This window comes from Cheilinus undulatus, linkage group 14 (genome assembly GCF_018320785.1).
Source record: "Cheilinus undulatus linkage group 14, ASM1832078v1, whole genome shotgun sequence".
Taxonomy (NCBI): domain Eukaryota; kingdom Metazoa; phylum Chordata; class Actinopteri; order Labriformes; family Labridae; genus Cheilinus; species Cheilinus undulatus.
In genome coordinates, this window is record NC_054878.1 from 17573508 (window position 1) to 17588797 (window position 15290).

At 40.9% G+C, this 15290-nt stretch overlaps 4 non-coding genes across 4 annotated transcripts; all 4 read left to right on the plus strand.

Annotated features, from left to right (window-relative positions):
- Positions 1-9303: 9303 nt before the first annotated feature.
- Positions 9304-9377, plus strand: trnat-agu. Its single transcript has one exon. It is a non-coding gene; the product is annotated as a tRNA-Thr (tRNA).
- Positions 9378-9557: 180 nt separating this feature from the next.
- trnan-guu lies at positions 9558-9630 on the plus strand. Its single transcript has one exon. It is a non-coding gene; the product is annotated as a tRNA-Asn (tRNA).
- A 357-nt stretch (positions 9631-9987) lies between these two features.
- trnat-agu lies at positions 9988-10061 on the plus strand. The gene has a single exon. It is a non-coding gene; the product is annotated as a tRNA-Thr (tRNA).
- A 451-nt stretch (positions 10062-10512) lies between these two features.
- On the plus strand, positions 10513-10586 carry trnan-guu. The gene has a single exon. It is a non-coding gene; the product is annotated as a tRNA-Asn (tRNA).
- Positions 10587-15290: the final 4704 nt, after the last annotated feature.

Here is a 15290-nt window from a genome sequence, read left to right on the forward strand (position 1 = left end):
ATCACAAAGGAGTCCAGTCAGTACTTTGGCCATTAGTCAACATCTAGGCCTCACAAGAGTGCCCAGATACCTGGAACGCCACACTGCCTTGCTCGGTGAACCCATCGCCCAATGCATAGGTCCAAGTCTGCTGCTGATCTCAGCCTTGTAGTCAGCAGAACAATGGATTACGCTGCCAAGGTAGACTGCTCTAAACCTTCCATGCTCTCACCATTCACAGACACAGATGCCATGGCAGCATCCCCAAATTCGTAGATCTTTGTTTTGGCCCAGAGACATGCACTCCCAACGCTTCAGCCTCCTCACTCAGCAAGTTAAGAGCTCACACAAGGACATCTACTCTCTGCAAAGATCACAGCGTCATCAGCAGTGGCACTCCAAGGTTCTCTGCACCTGTTACCTGCCCCTTTGTCCATCCAAACAACCAAGGCATGCTTTTAAATCACCACCAGCTGCCCAGTGTGTCACCATGGAAGCACTAAACAGACTGATAACAAGGTATGTCGTTGATATTAATTAATATTTGGAATGTATAGAGATCAAAATAAGTTCCACTTTACAACTAAATCAAAGTCCTGCAGTGAAATAATTAAATGAGATGTAACACTGTCTCCATCTGTGTCTCTTAAAAAGACATTTTCTGTTATACAGATTAAATTTCATGCTACGTGCCATTTGGGTGTAATGATCCGTGTTAAGTCAAAGCCTGACTAACTGCTAACACATACCATTTTGTTTCTGTTTCATGTACATCAAATGAGTACATATTTCTTTTGATTTTCATCAAAGGAATTGCCGTGGAGGTACCGGATCTGTCAATGCTTTCTTGAAAGGAAGGCTTTATCTGGCTGTCTCTAATTCTGGATGCAAGATGAATATTTAAAGCGTGCTTCTTTTAACGGCTTAAAATTGAGCAATGGTATAAATTAGATGTGTTCCTTAATGTTTCTGAATGAAAAAAATGTGCTTAAAACTACAGCTGCAAAATTCCTTACCTTTTAAAAACTACAGTCAACTAGCAGCTCTGTTGAATGCCAAAAGCACTTGCAGACATGAGGAAGACACTAGCAGCTAAATCATGCAAATGTCTGTTAAATTACTGAATCAGAGGCAAAGAATTAGCAGACTCTTAGTCTCTCTTAAAGCCACAAATGCAGCTAATCCCGCTGAAAGGCTGCAGCCTCATTTCATTGTTACTTCTGTGAAGGAGGGAGAGGAGGAGAGAGACGGGGAGATGTAGATAAATTCTGGTGAAAACACAGGCCTCCATTCAGAGCTCTATCAAGTCCAAATATCAAATTAGCCAAATGAATGGGACAAGATAAAGGATGACCAAGGGAGGAGGGCAAGCACAGTGAATGCAGAAAAATGAGAGAGAGAGAGAGAGAGAGAGAGAAGCAGGATTTCACAGTTCATTAGTCATTGTTAGTGGCAACTAGAGACTGTAATAAGAAGATTGTCTCTGGGTCTCAATCAGATGAAATGCCAGTCATTAATTCCAGCAATATTAGAATGCCTATTGTCTGCATCTGAAGAGGTTTATCACACTCGCTCTACCTCCTCCTCCTCCTGCTGCTACGCCAGCAAACAAGCTACCAGCCGACTCACCAGGACACTCTGAGGAGTTAGAGAGAAACTAAACTCCATCAGCAAAGTCTCATCATTTCAGCCTCATTTTCTCTCACTGATCAATCTCAACACAAGAGAATAGAAGATAAAGCAGATGCATTGGTGCTTAACAGAATCATGATTCACAGTGGACACAGTCGCAGGGCTAACTGCTGTTGTGCTGGTGTTTGCTGTTGACAAACTTCACTCCAGTGAGAGCTGCACAAACTAGAATCAAACTCCGTCTAGTATTAGTCTCTACAGCCCTGCTTCTCCACTTTTATCTTCTATTTTATAAATAGTTCCATTCATTTTCTCTGTTCATAGATTGAACAAACTAAACGTTTCAGTATTTATTGAACATCGCTGTGTCATGCACTCCCACTTGGAGTTTGTAATGAACTCCATGTAAAAGCCAAGTGGGCTTTCATATGTTTCTCACTGGGGAGAAGTTTCTGTCTAGCCTCTCTGCCATAAAGTCCAGATTAATGGAGAGTTGTAATGATGGTTGTTCTCTGGAACTTTGTCCAATCTCTGCACAGGATCTCTGGGGCTCAGTCAAAGGGGCTCACCAATTTCTTGAAAGAGTCCTGGTTGTGCCAAACTTCTTCCATTAGAGAATTATGGAGACCACTGTTTTTGGGAACCTTCAGTGCAGCAGAATATTTGAGGCCTTCTCGAGGTCTGTACCTTGGAGTAATCCTGTATCTGAGCCTTTGGCTTGGGCTTGTGTTGATATGCATTATCGGCTGTGAGGCCTTCTACAGAGAGGTGTGTCAAAATCCTGTCCAATCAGTTTAATTTACCATAAGTGGACTCCAATCAAGGTCTAGAAACATCTCAGCAAAGACCAAGAGAAATGGGAAGAACCTGAGCTTAAGTTCAAGGGTTTTTGTAAAAGGTCTGAATACCGAGGTCATTGTGATATTTCAGTTTTTAATTTAAAAAATGCAGAAATTTCTAAAATCCTGTTTTCATTTCATCTTGATGGGGTCCTAAGTGTAGATTAATGAGTTTTTGTTTTTGTTTTTTTTTTACTGAAGTATCAGGCTGCAACATAAGAAAATTCTGAATCCACCATATAGCAGTTGCCTTTTGTCCTCACTGATAAGAGCACAGATATAGTAACCTATAGCAACATCTGCAACCAAAGCAATACGTTTATCAAACCAATTATGTCCAAACTGCTGACAGGGCCAAACTCAGTGAGGGGCAGAGCTGTGGGGATGGGTAGATGTGAATGAGGTTAAATTAGGGCAAATTTACACAATAGATCATTGCCAGGACCCATTTTAAGAGCAATAATGTGAGAATAAGGAGAGAATGAGGAGTTTCTTAGAAGTGAATATATACAAAGTTTAGCACTGTCTAGATAAAATTCAAGACTAAGAAAGACTGCAATGCTGAGACTACTGAAATGATCCAGCAGATTCACACTACAAGCCTTAGTGCTGTTTTCTGATTTTTTGCTCATATTTGGATTTGCTGTGTTTTTCATGTAACTCTTTAGAATGTGGCCTGTATCAGACTGCAGTGTGAAGTGGTCACATTCCTAAACCAGCATATATAGAAGCAAAAAAAAAACAGAGATGTAGCACACAGCAATCAGAGCATTTAGCAGCATTTCACTTCTTCAGATATTTATATATTACAACTTATTATGTTAGTTGGATATGATTATCTCCAGGTAGCGGACTTGTCCATGTCCGTGAAAGCCTTAGTCTGCTGGACATGGCTTGTCATGTAACCCCCCCTCCAATTCACAAATTCAAAATCTAAATTTAGACAGAAAGATTTCATGTCACGCATATCAATTCCAAATATTGATTAATGCCTATGAACCACTCATAATAGTATTAATATCAGCTCCGGTAGGCCCTGACTAATAATCAAAAATATGAAAACTGTGTCAGGAAATTTCCAATGCTGAATTAGTGAAGCATACGTAAGAATAATGGATCAGTCATTATGAATTGGCTCCCTTTAAATTCTTAAATGTCTGTGTAAAAAAATCCAGCCTTAGAAAACACTTCACTTAGTAAAGATTGATGCCGTTATTAATTCAAAATCCTTTAAAAAAATTATCTTTTGTTGTAACATCCTGTTAAAAATCCAGGAGGTAGGGCTCACCAGAAGTTAGGTTTCTTTCGAAAAAGAAAAAAAAAAAAGAAAAAAACAATTCAGCATTGATTGAAAATACAAATAGAAATCAACAGGCAGTAATTGCAGAAACCTAAGTGCTTAATAACCTCCAGTTTCCCCTTAGCTTAAATGAGAACAATCACAAATCAGATTCCAGCTTATTGTCCCATGATGCATCTGTCATCACTTATTAACATTCATTCACAGGGGTACGGCTTCATTCACACAAATTCCTTGAGGCAGACATGTTTCTATGCTTCAGCTCTGTAAATGGTCTTTAAATATGCCTGTGCTGAGCTGAGGGCTCAGTTGATGTACAAGGCTGCTCTTTGGTTATGGCACCACTTTATTTTAACTACATGTAATTTCCAGCAAACATCACACTGAAATCTCACGCAGAGACAAAGACACACATATAAGCTCTCACCTCATTTTAACCCTGGCTCAGTCGCCTGCATGGAGTGAGTTCACATCACAGTCAGTGAGTATAATCTTACAAGGCACCAACTATCTGGTGGGGTTTTTTGTGAATACGTGTGTCTAAAAAGAAAGGCATGTAACAAATGGAGTGGCTTTCAAATCTATCTTTATGTTTAGCTTCCTTCCTTCCTTCCTAGAAATCACAGATTTTACAGCAAGTCTAAAAATGCTTTGTTTTCATTGGCATTGGATTAGGTGTAGAGAGAGGAAGTGAAACCTACAGTCAAATATCCTGATCAATGGATTGCTTTGTATTTATGGACATTTATGAATTGATTTCCTGATATTTCATTAGTCATCAATGGCAAAAAAGTAGTTTTCATTCAAATACTGCCCACTTACAAGACAACTTAAAGGGCACTTGGCACGGCAATAACTAAGTCAAGACCTGAGTGAAGATTGTTTATGTTTTAACCCCGCAAAAAAGTCCAGTTTTTAAGGTGACAAGAGACTTCTGTTGCCTTTGCATCTTACCTCAAGCCTCCATTTTCTGTTCATCCATAAGGTGAGTCATAACAGACCATTTGTTGACTTGATTCTGATGATTTCGAACTTTGATTGAGCAAAAATCTAACAAAATGCTGTGAAAGAAGTTTAGGTTTTACACAGCATCATATAGCTGATGTGACTCTCCGACCTGTATCCAGGCATTATGACTTTCACATCTCATCTGAGCCGTGCCAGATCCCACATGAATCGAGCCCGAGACCACCTCCTGAAGTGGGCCTGGGCTGGGTGCCTGAGCGGGGTTCATTTGCATTCACACTGAGGGCACTGTGGCAACAGTTTCCCCACTTAGAGGGCAAAAAGAGTGTGCTCTGTCAAACTTTGCCTTCTTGGAGGGCACCCTAAAGGGCACTTGATTATGTTTATTAGGGTTGTCCTGATCAGCATTTTTGGCCTCCAATCCCGATCTTATTTTTTAATATTGAATATCGGCCAATACCGAGTCACTTTCCAATACTCATAATTACCAAGATTAGAATTTCAATTGTTACTACTAGATATCTCAAACTTATCCCATTTAACTCAGTACAGCCAATATTGTTGTAAAAAACATAAAATCACATTTCTGCTCAGAATGGTGTAATAGCTCTGTTTGCTTTGTCAAAAAATAAATTTACACATTCACTTAGTGCAGTGTTTATTATTCAATTAAAATCCACTGTCCACACTTGTGCATGGGGCACAGAGAAACCTGGTTGCAACCGCAGCCAGTGAGGGAAATCATGTAGCATTTGCTCTCCAGTATTTTAGGGGATTCTCTGACCTTGGGATGGTTTGCTCTGTGAGGTATGTCTGCACCTGAACAATTGCTGATGAGGCAGTCACAGATCCCATCTCCAGCTCACTCTCTTGTAGGATCTCATCAAAGACACTTCCCAGGGTGCTGCTGTCCATGTCCTGATGGGGTTCCTTTTTCACAGGCTCTCGATCCTCTGACACAGCGCTGGCAGCTGCTCTCACCTCCATCTTTTCCACCTCTTTAATGACAGCATCTTTAGCAGGCCCGAGGTTATCTGAACTTGTGAAGTATTTGAAGAAATAGATGAAGATGTATACTTAAATGGGTTTCCTTATCATTAACAGAAGTAAACTTTATATAAAATAAAAATGAAATTGGTTTAAATACTGCTCAGATTTGAGTCTTAAATTGTCATGTTTGATCAATTGTTAAACAAAATAGTAAAATCACAGCATGTAAGATGTTCATCATACACTGAACTTGCCTGTCTTTGTATCTAGGATCGACCAAGGTTGCCACAGAATACAGTGGATCACTCTCAACCTGGCTGAAGCGTCGTTCCACTGCCTCTAGCGGAGGTCTTCATGGTCTTGATCCCCTGGTCAGTGGTCTGCTCTCTTGGGAGAACACGTTTCAGGGCTGTAAGGGCAGGGATCATGTCAGCTGTAGTTGCAGTTTCAGAGCTCACAGCCCGTGTCAGCTCTTCAAATGGAGATGAAATCTCAACAGCCTTCTCCATCAGTTCCCACTGGTTTGCTGTCAGTGTAGCTGGGAGGTTATATTCTGCAGCATAGACGCTAAGAGCACACTTTTGGTCCAGGAGACTCTGTATCATATACAGTGTACTGTTCCATCTTACTTGCACATCTTGCTGAAGGCACCTGACTGGTTTATTCATCTCAGTCTGAATGTCCTCCAGTCTTGACAAGGCCTGTTGTGAATGCTTAAAATGGCCTACAATCTTTCTTGCATTGGCCAGTGTGTCTGTAATACTCTGTAGTGATAGCAGACCCTCATGTACAGCTAACTGAAGTGTATGTGCTGTGCAGCCCAGACTTGGCATCCACAGCTCATCCATCGCCTTTTTCATATCCATTGCGTTGTCACGCAGAATAACGTGTACTTGTTTCTTGTTTATTCCCCACGTACTCAGCATCTCCTCGATGGCCTGCTTTACTTTCTCTGCTGTGTGAGACCCACGAAACTGGCGTGCATGTAACTGTAGCTTTAACCTAAAGGTGGAGGACTCAATCCAATGTGCAGTGAGACTCAGCAGTGACATGAGGCAAACATCTGAGCTCCAAATGTCTGTAGTGAAGCTAACGGCAGTGAAGTTGCTTTTCTCTAGTATGCTATCACATACTTTGTTGTACAACTTTGATAAAGCAGTGTCAGCAATGTAATGTCGAGACGGCAGACCATAGCATGGGTCTAAAAGCTCAAGAAGACAACAAAAACCTAAATTCTACCCCATGGAAATGGGCTGGTTGTCCAACACGATGAATTCGACCACCTCTTCTGTTATCTTTTTTGCCTTATCGCTCTCTCGAGGGTACTTGTCTTTCCTCGTAAAGTCCAGTTTGTTGCTTCGGCGTAGCTGCCTTCACTGTTGCTTTTGTGAAGTCCCCATATTCCGCTGCATGTTTTAATCAGAGATGGTGAATCAAATTTGTGGTGTTAAAAGCAGCTCTGCTGCTACCACCTCGTGAAACCCCTGGGGGTCCCCGAACCACAGCTTGGGGGTCCGTGAAATAATTTAAAAATAAATTATTAAAGTAATGCCATGTCATTCAGAATCCAATAAATACATGTAGGGACCACAGCACCAAAAAACAACTGTACTAAACAAATGACTCCCACTATAGTTCAGCTTTGGGTCAATAAAAACTTAGATATGATTTTAAGACATCACGTAAATCTATGACTTGTCACACATCAGTCACTTTCCTTAGGATGCATTTGGTGTGCAGGCCCAGCTAGCAACAATGAGAGGTGTCAGAAGTATTCACATTCATTACTTAAGTAGAAGTATAGTTACTAGGGTTTAAAAAGACTTCTGTAGAAGTTGAACTATCAACTCAAGCTTTTACTCAAGTAAAAGTATAAAAGTACTGGTTTCAAAACTACTTAAAGTATAAAAGTAAAATTAATGTAAGGGGGGAAAAAAATGCCATTAAGGACAAAAGCTTAGGCCGCGCCACAGGAGCCTACAGTGCACTACCTCACCTCCCCAAAAAAAACATTTTTCTAAAGGCCATAATGACTTTAATGTTATATTAAAATGTTAATGTTGAAAAATTTAGGATGCACCTGTTTCAGTCGCATTTGTGCCCATTGAAAATGAACACATTTTAGTACAATGCAAATACAGTCAAGAACCATATATGTGTTGTAACGGGTTTAGTCGGGGTGCCAGTCAGTCGTGTCTGACAATTTAGAAACAAATAAAACATTTTTTTTCTACCTGCACAAAACAATGATTCACTACATAGCAGCAGTGAAAATACAATGCAATGCAATCAAGCAATGTCAGCAAAACAATTCATCAACACAAAATATCAAGCAACCCAAGCGGAGTTTTTAAATTATATTCAACTCAAGAGCAAGAAGGAAAAGGCACAAAAAATAAACTAAACCAAACAATGTGTGTGTGTGTGTCAGTTCACTGTTCTCAGTTCAGTTAAGTTCATCAAAAATTAGAGTCCGTTCTGGTTTTTCCAAATCAAAATCAACACAGTCCAGTCTAGTTCAATACAATAGAGTTGCCACTCCAGCAAACCCTCCAGACTCCAGACCAGAGAGGACAAGGTGTTCTGTCAGATGTCTCACACACTGTACTACACACACTGTAATCCTTCTTTGTCTGACGTGGACCCAGGACTGAAAGTTATATGAACAATAATAAATGTGACACGGCATGAAAAAATGGAGACGCGGACTTCACTCAATACGACTTTGGCTAGTTAGCCAGTGTCTTCCTCACTCTCAGCCCAACCAGAGCAGCCTCAGGCAGACATGCAAATACTTCCTGGATGAAGAGTTTGGACAGCGCAGGGAAAACTGGGTGAGTGGTGATTGGTGGTGGATGGATCGTGGGAGTGGAGGACTGAATACGTGATAGACTGTGCACAGGAAGGTGGGGGCTATGTGATGATGAACACGCATACAGGAACGCTATGGTGTACTACTGAGCATTAACGTGTGTTTCATGGAGAGGAAGATATGATGACTTGTTGCCTATAAGTACTGTGAGCCAGAATGAAAACAAGCTGAAATGAAATAGGAGTAACGAGGCTATTTTTAAAATGTAAGGAGTAGAAAGTACAGATAATTGTGTGAAAATGTAAGGAGTAGAAGTAAAAAGTCAGCTGAAAAATAATTACTCCAGTAAAGTATCGATACCCGAAATTTTTTCTTAAGTAAGATAAAGAGTACTTGTACTTTGTTATTTGACACCTCTGGCAACAATGTGTAAATATTTAAGCACGTCCACTTCATCAGGTGATGCTAGGTCCAAACCAGCAAAACTGAGAAAATACTATGATGAAGACCAAAATGTGTTGTGTGTCTTCATGGGAAGCCATGAAGCCCACCAAGCTAAAGTGTCATCTGATAACAGCATGCAGAGTTTAAGGACTAAACAAAACATGTTTTCAGACTAAAGGGTGAGGAATACAACTTTGAGAAAACATGAAGGGTGAACCTGACCACAACCTCAGAAAAAGCACAGAGGGATTCTTATTTGGCTGCTTAAAGGATGGCAAAAAGTTAGAAGCCACAATCAACTGGGCAAGATCTTGTATTGAGGTTGAAGAGCTCAAAATCATGGCGCCGTGGCTTAGTTGGTCAAAGTGCCTGTCTAGTAAACAGGAGATCCTGGGTTCAAATCCCAGCGGTGCCTAGTCTGCATCTCCTGCAGTTGCAGGTGTTTTCCTGAGAGCTGAAAGCAGTGTCTCTTCAAGGTGCCTCTGATAGCTTGAATTTTCATCAAACGAGTTAACAGTACCTTTAATGAGTTGTTCTCTCATGGAAAAATTCCTGAACAAGGCTAACAGTTTCAAAAGAAAGCAATAGTGTGCATGTCTCTGTGGCGCAATCGGCCAGCGCGCTCGGCTGTTAACCGAGAGGATGTGGTTCGAGCCCACCCAGGGACGAGTAGTACCTATTACTGGATGCTCTAGGAGTCAGGAGGACCTCTTCTTTGACTCAACGTCTCACATGGGCTGTCTCGAGTTTGGTGCTGCAGCTTGCCAAACAAGACTTGACTGCAGGTAGGTTTATTGTAAGGATTATGCATCCCTTGGTTGATGCTCCCTAAGACCTCTGTGCCTCTTCCTTTTTCACTCTCCTATGCAATCAGAGATTTGACATTGAAGTGCCTCTTGAATTTTCCTATGCAACATTGCTGTCGTTGTCGTGGACTTCTCTGAGCAGGGAAAGCAACAACATGTTCAAAGCCTGATTTTATTCAATTAAAGGCTCTGTGTCTCTGAGCAACACAGCCAATTCATGGCGCTGTGGCTTAGTTGGTCAAAGTGCCTGTCTAGTAAACAGGAGATCCTGGGTTCAAATCCCAGCAGTGCCTAGTCTGCATCTCCTGCAGTGGCAGGTGTTTTCCTGAGAGCCGAAAGCAGTGTCTCTTCAAGCAAAAACCCAATGGATATGGACAGAGGTTGCCTGCTCACCTCTGGTTCTTTTGAGATTTGATGCCCAGATATTTGAAGCCATTACTCCAAAGCGTTTCATCAAATGAGGTAACAGTACCCGTGATGACTTGTTCTCTAATGGCAAAATTCCTGGACAAGGCTGACAGTTTCAAGACAAAGCAACAGTGCCTTATCCAGATCCCTCTGAATAGTCATTTGCCTTCCAGGTAGGTGTGACAGGCTCTTCTCCACTCTGCATCAGTGGGATTGGAGGGGACACTTTGATTTGATCAACAACGGTGGAGTTTTCATGCATGATGCCATGGAGATTTGGCTCATGGTACACAGCCTGACGTGGCAGGCCATTGAGATGCCATAGTTAGTGTGCATGTCTCTGTGGCGCAATCGGCCAGCGCGCTCGGCTGTTAACCGAGAGGATGGTGGTTCGAGCCCACCCAGGGACGAGTAGTAACTATTATTGGATGCTCCAGGAGTCAGGAGGACCTCTTCCTTGACTCAAAGTCTCACATGGGCTGTTTTTAATCAGTGTTAGTTTTATGTAGGGGTCCTTGGAAAATTTTCTGCCCCGTAAGGGGCCCTTTGCCCCCAAATGTTTGAGAACCCCTGCACTAATGTATAGGTGTATATACCTTGAATGTAACTTCTCCACTGTAAAGGATCTGCCATTATTATTATCAGTGCATTTTAAATCAGAGAAATACTGACTGGAAATTGATATGAGTTTTTTTTATTTATATGTGATGTACAATATGGCTGATAATTTTTTTTTAAGGATAATGACTGTTGTGACTAAAAGACTGACTTTTAATGACTAAAATGCATTTGAGATTTTGTTGACAAAAACTATAAAGCTTAAATGTGACCAGAACTGAAAGGTGTTTTAATCTTACACTGGGACTTAAACTTAAGTTAAATTATCTTCCAAAATTAACACTGAGTGATATGTGACGGACAACAGCTCAGATAGAGCCTAATCATCAGCATGTGTTGCTCTGACATCAAAGATCAGCCATGCTACTCACTGAACACCACCCATTTATGTCAGTGTAACAATGTGCAGAACGGTAGTCAGGTAAAACATGTTCTTTAATTCTCGAAGTTTAATGCTGAGGATAACAGAAACATACAGGGTGTTTGCTTGCTTTGCTGAGCATCTCTGTAGACCTGTCTGGAGCTTTGGGTTGACCTCACTTAGCTCTAGTCCAGCACTGCAGTGACTCATATTAAAATGGCTTAAAGGACTCTTAAAATGTGCGGTCTTACCTCATTAACTGCTTGTGTTTGGTCCACTGGGATTTGAAGAAGCAGGCTTTGGCATCAAGGGGCCAGAGAAGCTTACAGTATCTTTTTTTAATGGTAAGTTAAATCAATGGTTAATACATCAGCCACATTACCCAGCTCTATTTTCAGCAGTATAGAGCTGCCAACTCTGGCTCTGTTTAGGTCAGAGAGTCTAGGATAAAGAGCGGAGAGCAGCAGGAGAGAGAGCAGAGGAGACTCCTGGACATCCATCTCTGGCTTCAGAGAGTGCTGACAGGTCCAGGTCCCCCAGTGTAGGCCTCTGGGCTATAACCAGACAAATCAAGAGCTGTAATTCAAAAAGTATCAGCAGAATATGAGACATGAAATGATGAAAGTCAGTGATGGACAGAGAAGTCATCAGTTAAACTTCTTCAGTGATTAATAAAGAAGATGGTGAGGGTGATCCAGAAAAACAAGAGGGACAGTAATAGAGATAGGTTTTAACCAGTGTCAGGCAAAGCAACTATTGAGAGAAGATTTAGGGACAATATGAACCTCAGGAAATAAAAAGTGTACACTCAAATGTTCCAAAGACCTTTCTTTCTAAGAACCAGAAGTTGTTTGCTTTCCCCTAACAGCATTTATTGATTTGAAACCTTCAAAAGATGCAGACTTCTCTGAGATCTTTAAAATGACTTGTAAATCTTACCCAGTCAACAACAAGTACAGACATTAAGAAACAAGCAAACAAAAACTGTGCCCTTTAAACATCTTTAGACTGACAATTTGTCCACAGCAGAAAAACACATAAACTATTCAAATCTCTACCTTGGTGAAGTCAGGAGCTTTCTCTTTGTTCTACACTCTGACATTGATTTCTCCTGGTAGCAGAGAGTGGGATGTCTGAAGGTTAGACACATTCAAACTGTGTAGATAAATGACTCCTGAGAGCTGGGGTTCGATCCAAGTGAAACAATGATCTAGATCACCGGCCCAGACGTGCACTGAAGTAGAGTGTACTCTGGTGACTGAGAGTGTGTAGATATATGAGGACTATCCCACCATGAATGGAGTGGTTGTGGTGAGGTTTTTAAAAAATGGGTTAAGAGAGGAGCTGGAGCTTATCCCAGCTGTCATTGGGCGAGAGATGGGGTACACTCTGGACTGGTAGCCAGTCAATTGCAGGGCTGACAAATAGAGTCAGACAACCAGGCACTTTCAGACTCACACCTACGGCCAATTTAGAGTCACCAATTAACCTAATGAGCATGTCTTTGGTGGTGGGAGGAAGCTGGAGTACCCAGAGAGAACATGCAAACTCCACACAGCAAAGGGTCAGGGTTAGCAAACATGTAACAGGCAACAGTGCCAACCTCTATTGACCATGCAGCACATTTTTCAGATTATAAGGTCTAAAATGTGTGGAAGATGATCAAATCAGATTCAGCATTTTTCCTTGCACAATTTCTGCAGTTCAAATATTCTTTTAACTGGGACTGATGAGGAAATACATGTGATTTAAGCCCAGAATCATCATATTATTGTTATCTGGATTTAGAAGAGATATTTCTGTAAACTGGGATTATACCACTGCTTTTTTCAGCTTGGTGTAAATATACTAATTTACAGTGTTGTGAGTTTTTAACTTAAAAAAAATTAACCTCTTTAATCAATATTGTCAAATGTTATGAGTTTTTGAGATGTATACTCTATTCTTTAAATCTTTAGGAAGGCCATAATACACTGCAGTACATTTGGTCTCTGACTGTTGTTTTAAAAACTATATCCACATAAATTTGTGGATGTCAGAGCTGATAGGGCCCTGAGATCTTTTGTGCCTCCCCAAGGGATGTCCGGACCCCACACTGGAAACCAGTGGTATAGTGTGTTCTATAGCAGAGGTTTGTTTTGCTGTGCTTTGTGGGGATGCAGTCTGTGAAGTGCAAGGTTTGAGAACATTTCCCCTTTACAAACAGGGCGAATCAATAAGGTCTCAGCTGAGAGAGCCACTCTCCATAAGAAAGTGAGCTGACTCAGCAGTCCCAGCAGCTTTATAGGGGAGTGTGGATGGAAATGATTTCCTTACAAGGGATAAAATGTACAGTGTTAAGAAGTATCCTCTGTGGACAACCCCTTACCAATCGTCTGCTGGAGATCATATGGACATAAGCTGGGCTTATAAATTTGCTGCTCTCTTTTAAGCTGCAAGTGCCTCTAAACTCTTTTTTTTTTCCTAGATCCCATGTAGGCGAGAGGACTGGCAGCTTGAGGATCTGTGATTTTAGATGAAATTATATTAGAGCAAAGAAAGAAAATCTCCAAAGGAAGACGCTTCCTTGAGGCATAGCTGGGAGGGAGTAGTAAATAAAAGGAGCAGGGCAGAGGAAGTAGAGTTGCTGCTTTGATTAAAAACAACTAAAAGGTGATGAAATGTTCTGTCAGATTACTTTTATTTTAAGCAACGCTGAGATTGTGCTTTCAAATCTGGATGGACAGGTAACCATTTAATCAGATCTAATGTGGTGTGGTGCAATAAAAACATAATGAAATGTGAAAGTCTGAAATAAGTTTGTGCATACGAAACATAAATCTTAAAATGATCCTCGCTGTACAGTTTAATGCAAAGTCAGACTCCTGTGTCTCTCGTTCTGAGGTGATAAAATCATTCAGGATTGTTGTCAGTGTGAGAATATTCTCTGCACACAGGCTTTAAAGCTGCTGTCTGCTCTGCTGAGGGCCAAGACTGAGGTGAATATATTACCCTCACTGTGAATGTCACAAATGTCATTTGCAACTGCTGAATGTCACAGAGACTGTTGGACTGACTACTAACATATGAGAGCACCCTGACATCTATATTCCTGCTGTTAAAATCATGTATCCCTGTTTTTTAAAGATTAAATAAACATTTCTCTTGTTTTGAGATCAATGATCAATGAAGCCAGAGAGGCTGAGAATGATTGGCTGATCACTGTTCAATCTTTCGCATTAAAACTCAACTACATGGGATGTTTTTACTGGTCAGATGATTTGATAAACATAGGAGGTTTATGGCTGAAAAAACCCTGAAATATAAGAGCTACACTCTGCAGTCTGGTGTTGCAGAGATGCATCTCTGTAACACACTCTCCTGCTTCAGCAGAGCACTTCATTTGCAGCGCAGTCAGCAGTGAATGTGCTGCTGTTAATTTCACGTCTTCAGATATGAATGCCAAGGTCATCCTCCAGACAGCAACGCTGCTGTCAGTCACAATATCTGTGCATTATTCTTCACTGTTTATAACTCTGAATGTAGTAAGAAAATACAGAGCTGCTTGTGGGATTACAATGCCAAAACATCTTCAACCTAACAAAGAAAAAGAGCCTCAGATTAAACTCATTTTAGCTGTTTGGATTGACGACAGAATTAATTGTTCCATCCATGAAGAATGACTTTGATTTTCTATTAAGGTTAAAATCAAATTTTATATAATATTATAGCCATTATCATTATGTTGGGAAGTGGTGAAACAATAGAATTCAGTAAAAATGTTTCTTTACTTTTAACACTAAAGCATTTGCACACTGTTTAAGAAGTCTAAAATAGCTGTACTCTATTGACAGCGTACAGATTAAAGCCCAGCTTCTCTCTAAATGTCTTCCAGGATGATGGTCCTCTCTCTCCTCTTATCTGTTTCTTTTTCTCATTTTTTCTCTTATATCAGACTTATATCAGAAGTATGTCTTCAACAACATACCTTGCTGTCAGTGTGTTTTGTGCTTCCTTGGTGACACACTATGCAGCAGGCGCTGATTTAAAATCAAGTCTTGGCTGTTTGCATCGATCGGCTCCTCCTTGGTCCGCCCAGCTAACGTGAGCTGCACCTGGTTTAGCGGTGTTTGTAGCATCCAGCTTCCTGGAGACT